The sequence below is a fragment of the Bos taurus genome, chromosome 14 (assembly GCF_002263795.3).
Source record: "Bos taurus isolate L1 Dominette 01449 registration number 42190680 breed Hereford chromosome 14, ARS-UCD2.0, whole genome shotgun sequence".
Lineage (NCBI taxonomy): Eukaryota > Metazoa > Chordata > Mammalia > Artiodactyla > Bovidae > Bos > Bos taurus.
This window is the reverse complement of record NC_037341.1, coordinates 21090464-21099439: the sequence shown is the minus strand read 5'-3', so window position 1 is coordinate 21099439 and position 8976 is coordinate 21090464. Positions and strand designations below refer to the sequence as shown.

Sequence of the window (8976 nt, the reverse complement as noted above, 5' to 3'; positions counted from 1 at the left end):
CGTCAGTCTTCAGCCCTAAAGAGCTGGGAGGCATCTTCAAACTAACCTGTATGTTATAGGAATTGCACTGTCTCATTTCTGTGACCTCTCCTTTAAAATAACAACCTACCAAGTTAATACCAAAAAAAAGATAAAATATAATCTTTTCTGGGACCCTCCAGGTGGTTCTAGTGGTAAAGAATCCACCTGCCAGTGCAGGCAATGCAAAAGATTTGGGTTTGATTCCTGGGTCGGGAAGATCCCCTGGAGGAGGGCATGGCAACCTACTCCAGTATTCTTGCCTGGAAAATTCCATGGACAGAGGATTCTGGCAGGTTTATACAAGCAATTTTTTTTCTCACTAAGTAAATAAAATGAAAGGTTTAATCCATAAAACCAAAGTTTGTCCAAGTCACAGAGCTCATAAGTGAAGAAGTCAGGATTTTCTTTTTTTGTCCCACTGTGGTTTCTTTTCTTTTTTTTTTCCCAGAGTGTGAAAGTGAAAGTGTTAGTTGCTCAGTCGTGTCTAACTTTTTGCGACCCCATGGACTATACCTCTGTCCGTGGGATTCTCCAGGCAATAATACTGGAGTGGGTTGCCATTCCCTTCTCCAGGGGATCTTCCCCACCCAGGGATTGAATCCCTGGTATCCTGCATTGCAGGCAGATTCTTTACCATCAGAGCCACATGGGCCTCTTATTGGAGTATAGGTGATTTAAAATGCTGCATTTGTTCCACAGTTGAACTGTGGTGATGGCTGCTGCTACTGCTGCTAAGTCGCTTCAGTCGTGTCCGACTCTGTGCGACCCCATAGACGGCAGCCCACCAGGCTCCTCCGTCCCTGGGATTCTCCAGGCAAGAACACTGGAATGGTGATGGCTACCTTTAGTCAAAATTCATAGAAACAGACAAAAGAGAGAGTCCAGAGTGACGTGAACTCCACGTGGATTTGCTCAGAGGTGACCAGGTATCTGAAGGGAAGGGAGGCAGGGAGGGGCGAGGGGGGCTCAGGAGGCAGGGGAGGAGAGCCTCACAGAGGAAGGAGGCAGTCGATCCCTGAGGCCAGGCTGTGGGGCTTTGCTAATGGGTATTTTTCTTACCAAGGTCTGGCTCCTCCTGCGAAGCCCAGACCCCGGGCTCTGGAACAGACAGGAGGCGCTCTGGCCAGCTCTGGTTTCCCAGCAAGCACTCACTTAGTGCTGAAGGTATCACCTGGGTGTTGGCCTCGGACTGGGTTTGCTCAGGTTTCTCCATGGGGGCCAGAGGGGGCTCAGAGGACTTGAGTCTGGTCATAGAGGGAAACTTTGTCACCTCCCAGACTCCGTGTGTGGGCCTGAAGGCCCAGGCTCCTCCGGACAGACAAGCCTGGTGGTGACAGTGAAGGAGGCTCAGGCTGAGTGGCCACCCAGCTGCATTCCTGAGCGGGTTTCTCCTTCTGAATAAACATTACTTTGAGGGCACATTTTTTTCCAGAGGAATAGCAGTATACATAGTACATTCCCATCGACAGTTGTCCATAAATGTTACAGACACCCTTCCTCACAGTGCATGAAAGGACTGTAGAAAGCACCCCAGCTTTTATCAGAGGAAGGAGAAACTGAGACCTCGTGGGCTGCTGGGGTGAGGAGCAGATTCATGGGGAAGTGTGTCCGTGGCTCCAGATCCAGTCTATGTCATAAATGTGTATTCCTTTCCTCTTCTTCTTGCTTAATCTCCCTCTATGCGGGGAAAGGGCAGAACAAATGGGAATAAACAGGCCCCTCCAGCCGTACGAGCCTGTGCTGACCACAGGGCACTCGCAGAGCTGCTACCCTCCAGCACTTCGGGGAGGGCCCGGCCGACCTGCACCTTCTCTGGGGCAGTGGCAGACTTTCTGGCTCATAAAGTGACAAGACGGTAGCGTCCACACTGTGCTGGGCAGCCAGGGGCAGCCATCCTCTACCCTCTCCTGCGCGTTTCCTCTCAGGCTCCCCTAGTTCTCTGTTGTCTCATTAGGCTCGAGCTGCTGTAACAAGAATTCCACAGGCTGGGAGGCTCACAGAAGAGATGTTTAAGAAGGCTGGGAACCCAAGGTCAAGGTGCTGTCCTCGAGGCTTGCAGACCTCCGCCCCCCTGCTGTGTGCTCACGTGGCAGAAGCAGACCGAGGTCACTTCCTGGTGTCTCTTCTTTTAAAGGCACAAACCCCACTCACAGGGGCCCCACCCTCCTGAGCTTATTCCCTCTGAAGGCCCCAAGTTGCACTGGGGGTTGGGGCATTAACATATGGACTTGGGGAACACAGGCTTTCAGTCCACAGCAGAACGCCGGCACCACATGCACACGAGTCAAAAACTAAGATGAAATAGTATATCCCCAACTCCTCATCAACAGCCAGCGACAAGGAAAGTGCATCCGCAAGTTTGCTTCGGATGCTGTCAAATCAGAATGCTTTCCAATGGTGCCTGAGATGTGAAGAGTATCAGCCATCTTTGGCTGAATATATTTGTGTATGCGTCTTAAACTTGATTCCTGACCAACTAACAATAATTAACCCTCTTACCTTTTAGCTTCTGTATTTTGATTCTTTAAAATGTCAACTTGAATGTTGTATAGCTCTGTGGTACAGGAAATACGCTACTTTAAATATATCCTTACATATTTAAGTCAACACAAAGTCTGTTATATCTGATTCTGAATTACGAGGTTTCTGTCTAAATTCAGTGGTGGAGAACACTGATGCTGTTGTTCAGCCGCTCAGTCGTGTCTGTCTCTTTGTGACCCCATGGACTGCAGCACACCAGGCTTTCCTGTCCTTCACCATTTCCCGGAGTTTGCTCAGATTCATCTTCACGGAGTCAACGATGGCATTCAAAGAGAGCTAGCTTCATAAAAATGTTTTAGGACGAGATGGAAATGTTTTGGTTCTGTGTTTCAAGAAAGAAAAGTAATGAGTGTCTGGGATCATTAAACTCTTTAATAAAAAGTTCCTCCACTGGAAACAGTATTATTGTCATTTTAACTAGTGAAAACATCTTTAAAGCCAATAAAACGCTACATAGGTTTGGAAAAAATGACTCATTTGGAGAGTATGAACGTGATTCAGATATTTTGAGCTTCACTTACTACCTAATATGGCTCAGTTCATGGAGAGTGGGTGTGTTTGCTTAAGCAGAAAAGCCATGGGGACCCTTACTCCCAGCATTTTAGGAATCTCCCTAAATCTCCTTACTGTGCGGCTCCTGGGTGTGGTAGATTTCATTCAATGGTACGTTTACTGCTTCACAAAGATCTGCTGGATAAGTGAGACAAGGCCTCGCAGACAGTCACGTGGAGGATTCCATGGCCTGTCCTGGAGCGAGTGATGAAAGCCAGGACATAGTCCAGAGTAAGTTCAAAATCAGCTTAGGTTTGCCCAGGACCTGAAACAAGGGAGTTGATCCCAGGAAATGTGGCCAGCACTCATGGAGGGAGTGAAGCCAGTAACGGGTGTGTTGTAACGGAGCATCTCCCCCAGGCTCCTGGAGTTGAGTCCTGTGGGCCCCCAGGTGCAGAGCTGGAGCAGGGGGCAGGCTAGGGGCACCGGCTGGACAGGCTCACAGGGCTGGGATCCCTGGACTTCAGGAGGTTCACAAACACTCTAAGTGAAAACAAGACCTTCCTGAAATTTCTCACATGCCCTTGGTCTCCCCAGGCATAAACTTGTTTTCACTTCTGGCCTCCAGCTCTTCATCCTATGCCTTCCATCGCTGGTTTGGAAGATGAAAAATGACCGGAAACAATTTTAAATCAGCTGTTTTTGCCTCGAATTTCACATCACCAATAGTTGCTATTCAGAATACTTGATGTTCTGGAAGCACAGGCAGGGAGTATCTCTTCTGCTTGGACGACGGGAGGGGCTTCTCGCAGGGGAGGGGGCCTCTCACAGCAGAGGCCTCTGGGATTTTCAGGGTGGGGAGCCTTGTCACATGCTTTAAGTTTGCTTCAGTTTGTTGACTTGTTTCAGGACTGCTCCTTGGGGTATACTTTGAAACCCACTACAAAAACACTGTGTGCTGGAATTGTATGGGCTTCCCAGATGACGCTAGAGGTAAAGAACCCGCCTGCCAATGCAAGAAAACTAAAAGATGCAGTTTTGATCCCTGGGTTGGGAAGATCCCCCGGAGAAGGGCATGGCAACCCACCTCAGTATTCTTGTCTGGAAAATCCCACGGACAGAGGAGCTTGGTGGGCTACAGTCGATAGAGTCGCAGAGTCAGACACGACTGAAGCGACCTAGGACGCACTGGAATTTTATGATAGGTACGAGTTCCTTTTCATTTAATTTTTTAGTGTCATTCATCCCCTACCCCACAAAATAGACAGTCTTTTGACTCACTGTGATTTCATAATATGGCATTTATCCTGGTTTATAAATTAACACTCAAACTGCCTTATTCTGCCAAGTACAATCCCTAAAATTCACAGTCTTGCCACAGGGGGGCAGTGTCTCCCGCTTTGAGTGATTTAATCTCATCCATTCTTGAGATCCAGACTTCAACGGAATATTATGTACAAATTCTGTGTGTCTCTCCAGTGTCTAAGTCTGTGAAAGCAGCTAAACACAACATACGTGAAGGCACACGAAGGCGTTGTAGGGGCACCGGCCCAGGAGGATCGATGTTCATCTATTGGCAGCCGTGGCCAGCCCCTGAGAACACAGTCACTAGAGTGCAAGAGAGGGCAGGTTTCTCAGAGTGGGTATCCTCTGGTCTCTTCTCAGTAATCATCACTTCATCGTTCTCAGCGCCACATCGTTACATTCTCCACACTGGCTTTCTGTCTTGCAGTCAAACTCCTGCAAGGATCAGCCCCACCCGTGGTCCTTCAGCCAGGCCTGTACCCCCGAGCCCCGCTAGGCCTGGTCCAGTCATTCCCTCCAGGATGTCACTTGGGCTGCAGTAAAACACTCACTTGTGTCCATCCCAAACTCCCTAATTACCCTTCTCCCCCATCCTTTCCCTCAGCAACCATAACTTCCTTCTCTAAGTTCATGAGTCAGTTTCTGTTTGTAAATTCATCTGAATCATTTCTTTTTAGATTCCACATAGAAGGGATACACACTGCTACATTTAAAATGGATAGCCAACAAGGACCTACTGTACAGGACAGTGAATTCTGCTCAATCTAATGTGGCGGCCTGGATGGAAGCGGGATTTGGGGGAGAACAGATACATGTGAATGTATGGCTGAGCCCCTTCACTGTTCACCTCAAACATCACAACATTGTTGATCGGCTATACTCCAATACCAAATACAAAGTTTGAAAAAAAACGGAGAGAGAGCCCAGGATTATAGACCAAAAAAAAGCCTCTTATGTGTCTGTTGATGTCCAGGACATCAGAGAGGGGAGCAGAACAGGAAGGATCGTGTGGTGGTGATGACGTAATTGTTCCATTTCAGTGGGATGGAGGCCAGCCGCGCCAGGCTGTCTCCCCGCTGCAGACCATGTACTACGTGCTACCTGGGAACTTCCACAATACCCTGCCGGGCAGGTCACAGCTCCTGTGTCCTGCCCCCAGAGGTCATCAGATGGACGAGGTGTATATGCACATTGTGAACTGCTTAGCACGGTGGTGGCAGCACTCAACCAACTTGAGCCGACATGCCAGACTTGCAGATGCTGTGATAGACCCCAGGAAGCTGATGAACTTCATTTAAGTCATGCTTCTGCTCAGTGATGAACAGACTTGAGCCTAGACCCACTAGGTCCAAAACCATGCCTTTGACGTCCTTGCAAAGTTGTCTCTGCTCTGTATGAGAAACGCTGAGTCATGTTTCCTCCATTGAAATATTACTATTTCTTCTTACATTTACAGTTGCATCTGCTGTGCTCTTATTCTTGAATTTTCTCTGAGTGGTTCCTAACTTTCCCAAAGTCACATATGCCTTGAACATCTGATGGAAGTTCTGCACTATTTCCACCCCGAGAACAGATGCCAAGACAACCTTGCATATAATTTCAAGAAGGTTACACACCCCCAGATGTCTTTCATGGAACTTTCAGGAAGAAAGACCATGCTAACTCCTCTTTCACCTTATTTTTTAAATCTCTTTTCAGGGTTCAATAGGTGCCTGTTATAAAATTGTGCTTCCCCCGCTCCCAATTCAAATATTGAAGCCCTAATGTCCAGTGTGGCTGTTTTTGTAGACAGAGCTTCAAAGGGAGTTGCTGCTGCTGCTGCTAAGTCGCTTCGGTCGTGTCCAACTCTGCGTGACCCCATAGACGGCAGCCCACCAGGCTACCCCATCCCTGGGACTCTCCAGGCAAGAACACTGGAGTGGGTTGTCATTTCCTTCTCCAATGCATGAAAGTGAAAAGTGAAAGTGAAGTCACTCAGTCGTGTCCGACTCTAGTGACCCCATGGACTGCAGCCTACCAGACTCCTCCATCCATGGGATTTTCTAGGCAAAAGTGCTGGAGTGGGGTGCCATGAGGGGTGGGGGTGTTGACTTGAAAGATTAGTGTCCCTATTAGAAGAGACATGAGAGCTTTCTCCCCAACACACACACACATATTCCCCACCACTACCTCATATGCCTGCATAAGGAAAGGCCGTGTGAGAACTCAGCAAGAAGGAACCTTCTGCACACCATGAAGGGAATCCTCACTGGAAACCAGATTGGCCAGAACGTTGGCCTTGGACTTCTCCTACCAGACTTGAGCAAATACATTTCTGTTGTTTTAGCCACCCAGTCTGTGGCAGTCCCTCTTCACTTTCTGCAGTTAGAATTGTATCTTCTGCATATCTGGAGGTTGTTGACATTTCTCCTGGCAATCTTGATTCAGATATGCAGATGATACCAGTCTAATGGCAGAAAGCAGAGAACTAAAGAGCCTCTTGATGAAGGTAAAAGAGGGGAGTGAAAAAGCTAACTTGAAACTCGACTTTCAAAAAACCCAAGATCATGGCATCCAGTCCTATCATTTCATGGCAAACAGAGGGAAAGAAGCAGAATCAGTGACAGATTTTATTTTCTTGGGCTCCAAAATCATTGTGGACAGTGACTGCAGCCATGAAATTAAAAGACATTTGTTCCTTGGAAGGAAAGTTATGACAAACCTAGACAGTATATTAAAAAGCAGAGTCATCACTTGGCCAACAAAAGTCCATATAGTCAAAACTATTATTTTTCCAGTAGTCATGTATGCGTGTGAGAGTTGGGCCATAAAGAAGGCTGAGTGCCAAAGAACTGATGTTTTCAAACTGTGGTGCTGGAGAAGACTCTTGAGAGTCCTTTGAATAGCAAGGAGATCAAATCAGTCAGTCCTAAAAAAATCAACCCTAGATATTCATTGGAAGGACTGATGCTGAAGCTGAAGCTTCAATACTTTGGCCACTGATGTGAAGAGCTGACTCATTGGAAAAGACCCTGATGCTGGGAAAGATCGAAGGCAAAAGGAGAAGGGGGTGACAGAAGATGAGATGGCTAGTTAACATCACCGACTCAATGGACATGAATTTGATCAAACTCCAGGAGACAGAGGAACCTGGCATGCTGCAGTCCATAGAGTCACAAAGAGTTGGACAGGACTTGGTGAATGAACAACAAAAATGAAGTAGCCTACTTGGAATTGGCTTACCTTAACGTAAGCTAATTGTTTGTGGATTTCTAGATTCCCTGAAATAGACAGAAAGGTTGCACTTTGAGGGGTGGACACACACGTCTATGTAGACTCTGTATAGATGGGAAGCTTCCTTCTAAACTGTGATCTTACCTCCCTCTCTAAAGGTCTCCACTGCTTTTAATACCAGACTGGTTCAGCTATCATGTCACGGTGCCTTGGCAGAGAGGTGAATTTATATTTGGAAAAAGCTCATGTGACAATCCTGTGATATGGAAATAGCCTCTATGTCATCAGAAGTGTCTGTTGGTCCGAGAGCCCATTTAGCAGCTGTATTGGGGGGTGGGGGTACTATTTTAGTATCTCTCCATCCACTGAAACTGACAATCTGTGTGCCTTCAACGTCTCTGTTAACTTTGTTTATAAGTAGTGAAAAGTCCCTAAAATTTCAAATACTAAAGGAAGCAACTGACACAGTGGAAATAATAGCTGTGAATTCATAACAATTTGATAATAGACTTTTTTTCTTTTTATGCCTTGGTGCAGTGTTTCCAATAAAGCAATGTTTAATCAACTTTGTAACCAAATTCTGTGTGTCAAGCAGTCCAAGTCAGAGGAGACAGCTTTACCATCTTCCATCTGTAGTTCAGTAAACACTGAGCATGAAGAGTTCTGGGGGTTGTGGGTGCCTATCCTTCCCTTCCTTCACATGCTCCCCAAATGCAATCCTCCAAGTTCACTGGATCTCTTCTAGATCCTCCCCACACTGAGCGCCACTCCTTAGCAGGCTTTATTTTCTCCATCGTGTTATCCCTGTGTCAGACCATATGAACATTTTGCTTACACACATGTCCTTTTCCTTCTCTCTATTCAACTTCAGAGATGTGTTTGCCTCCTGCAGCCTGAGAACAGAGCCTGCATGTAGAGAGCTCTCAGGATGTGTCTGCTGAGCAAATAAACACAAGCTGACTGTTGGCTGTGCATGAATGTTGTAACCTCTCCAGGCTTCCTATTTAGAGGTGAACAGGCAAGTCGGTGGATTCTAAGCCTTCTCCAGACCTGGGGTTTGGCTTGTCTTCTGTCTCCAGGCAGACACCCCTGATTCTCCTCTAGAGGATCTCACTGGCCTGGTTCACTGTTCTGAAGCCCAGAGGTGTGACACGGTCAGTGGAACGTCTTGGTTCTAAGACAATATTTGATGCAAGTTCATTTACGGAAACTCAGAGAGCCCCAGAAAGAGACAGAGGTGTGAGGGGTAGCAGCTAACATTCGATGAGAAGCATGATGGATTCTGTTTAAATGTTCATGTTGTTTTAACCCCCTCTCCTGCTTGCATGTAATTTTCATTACTGGTGGCAAGTGACACTTGCTGGTAAAGGCCCATCTGCTTTCTTCTGCCTTCCGGAGCAGCTG

General features: G+C 47.1%; 1 long non-coding RNA gene across 1 annotated transcript; it reads left to right on the top strand.

Moving 5' to 3' along the window:
- Nucleotides 1–232: 232 nt before the first annotated feature.
- LOC132342193 (uncharacterized) lies at nt 233–8358 on the top strand. The gene is made up of 3 exons (XR_009490473.1): nt 233–947; nt 1085–1185; nt 1976–8358. It is a non-coding gene; the product is annotated as an uncharacterized lncRNA (long non-coding RNA).
- The last annotated feature ends 618 nt before the right edge of the window (nt 8359–8976 follow it).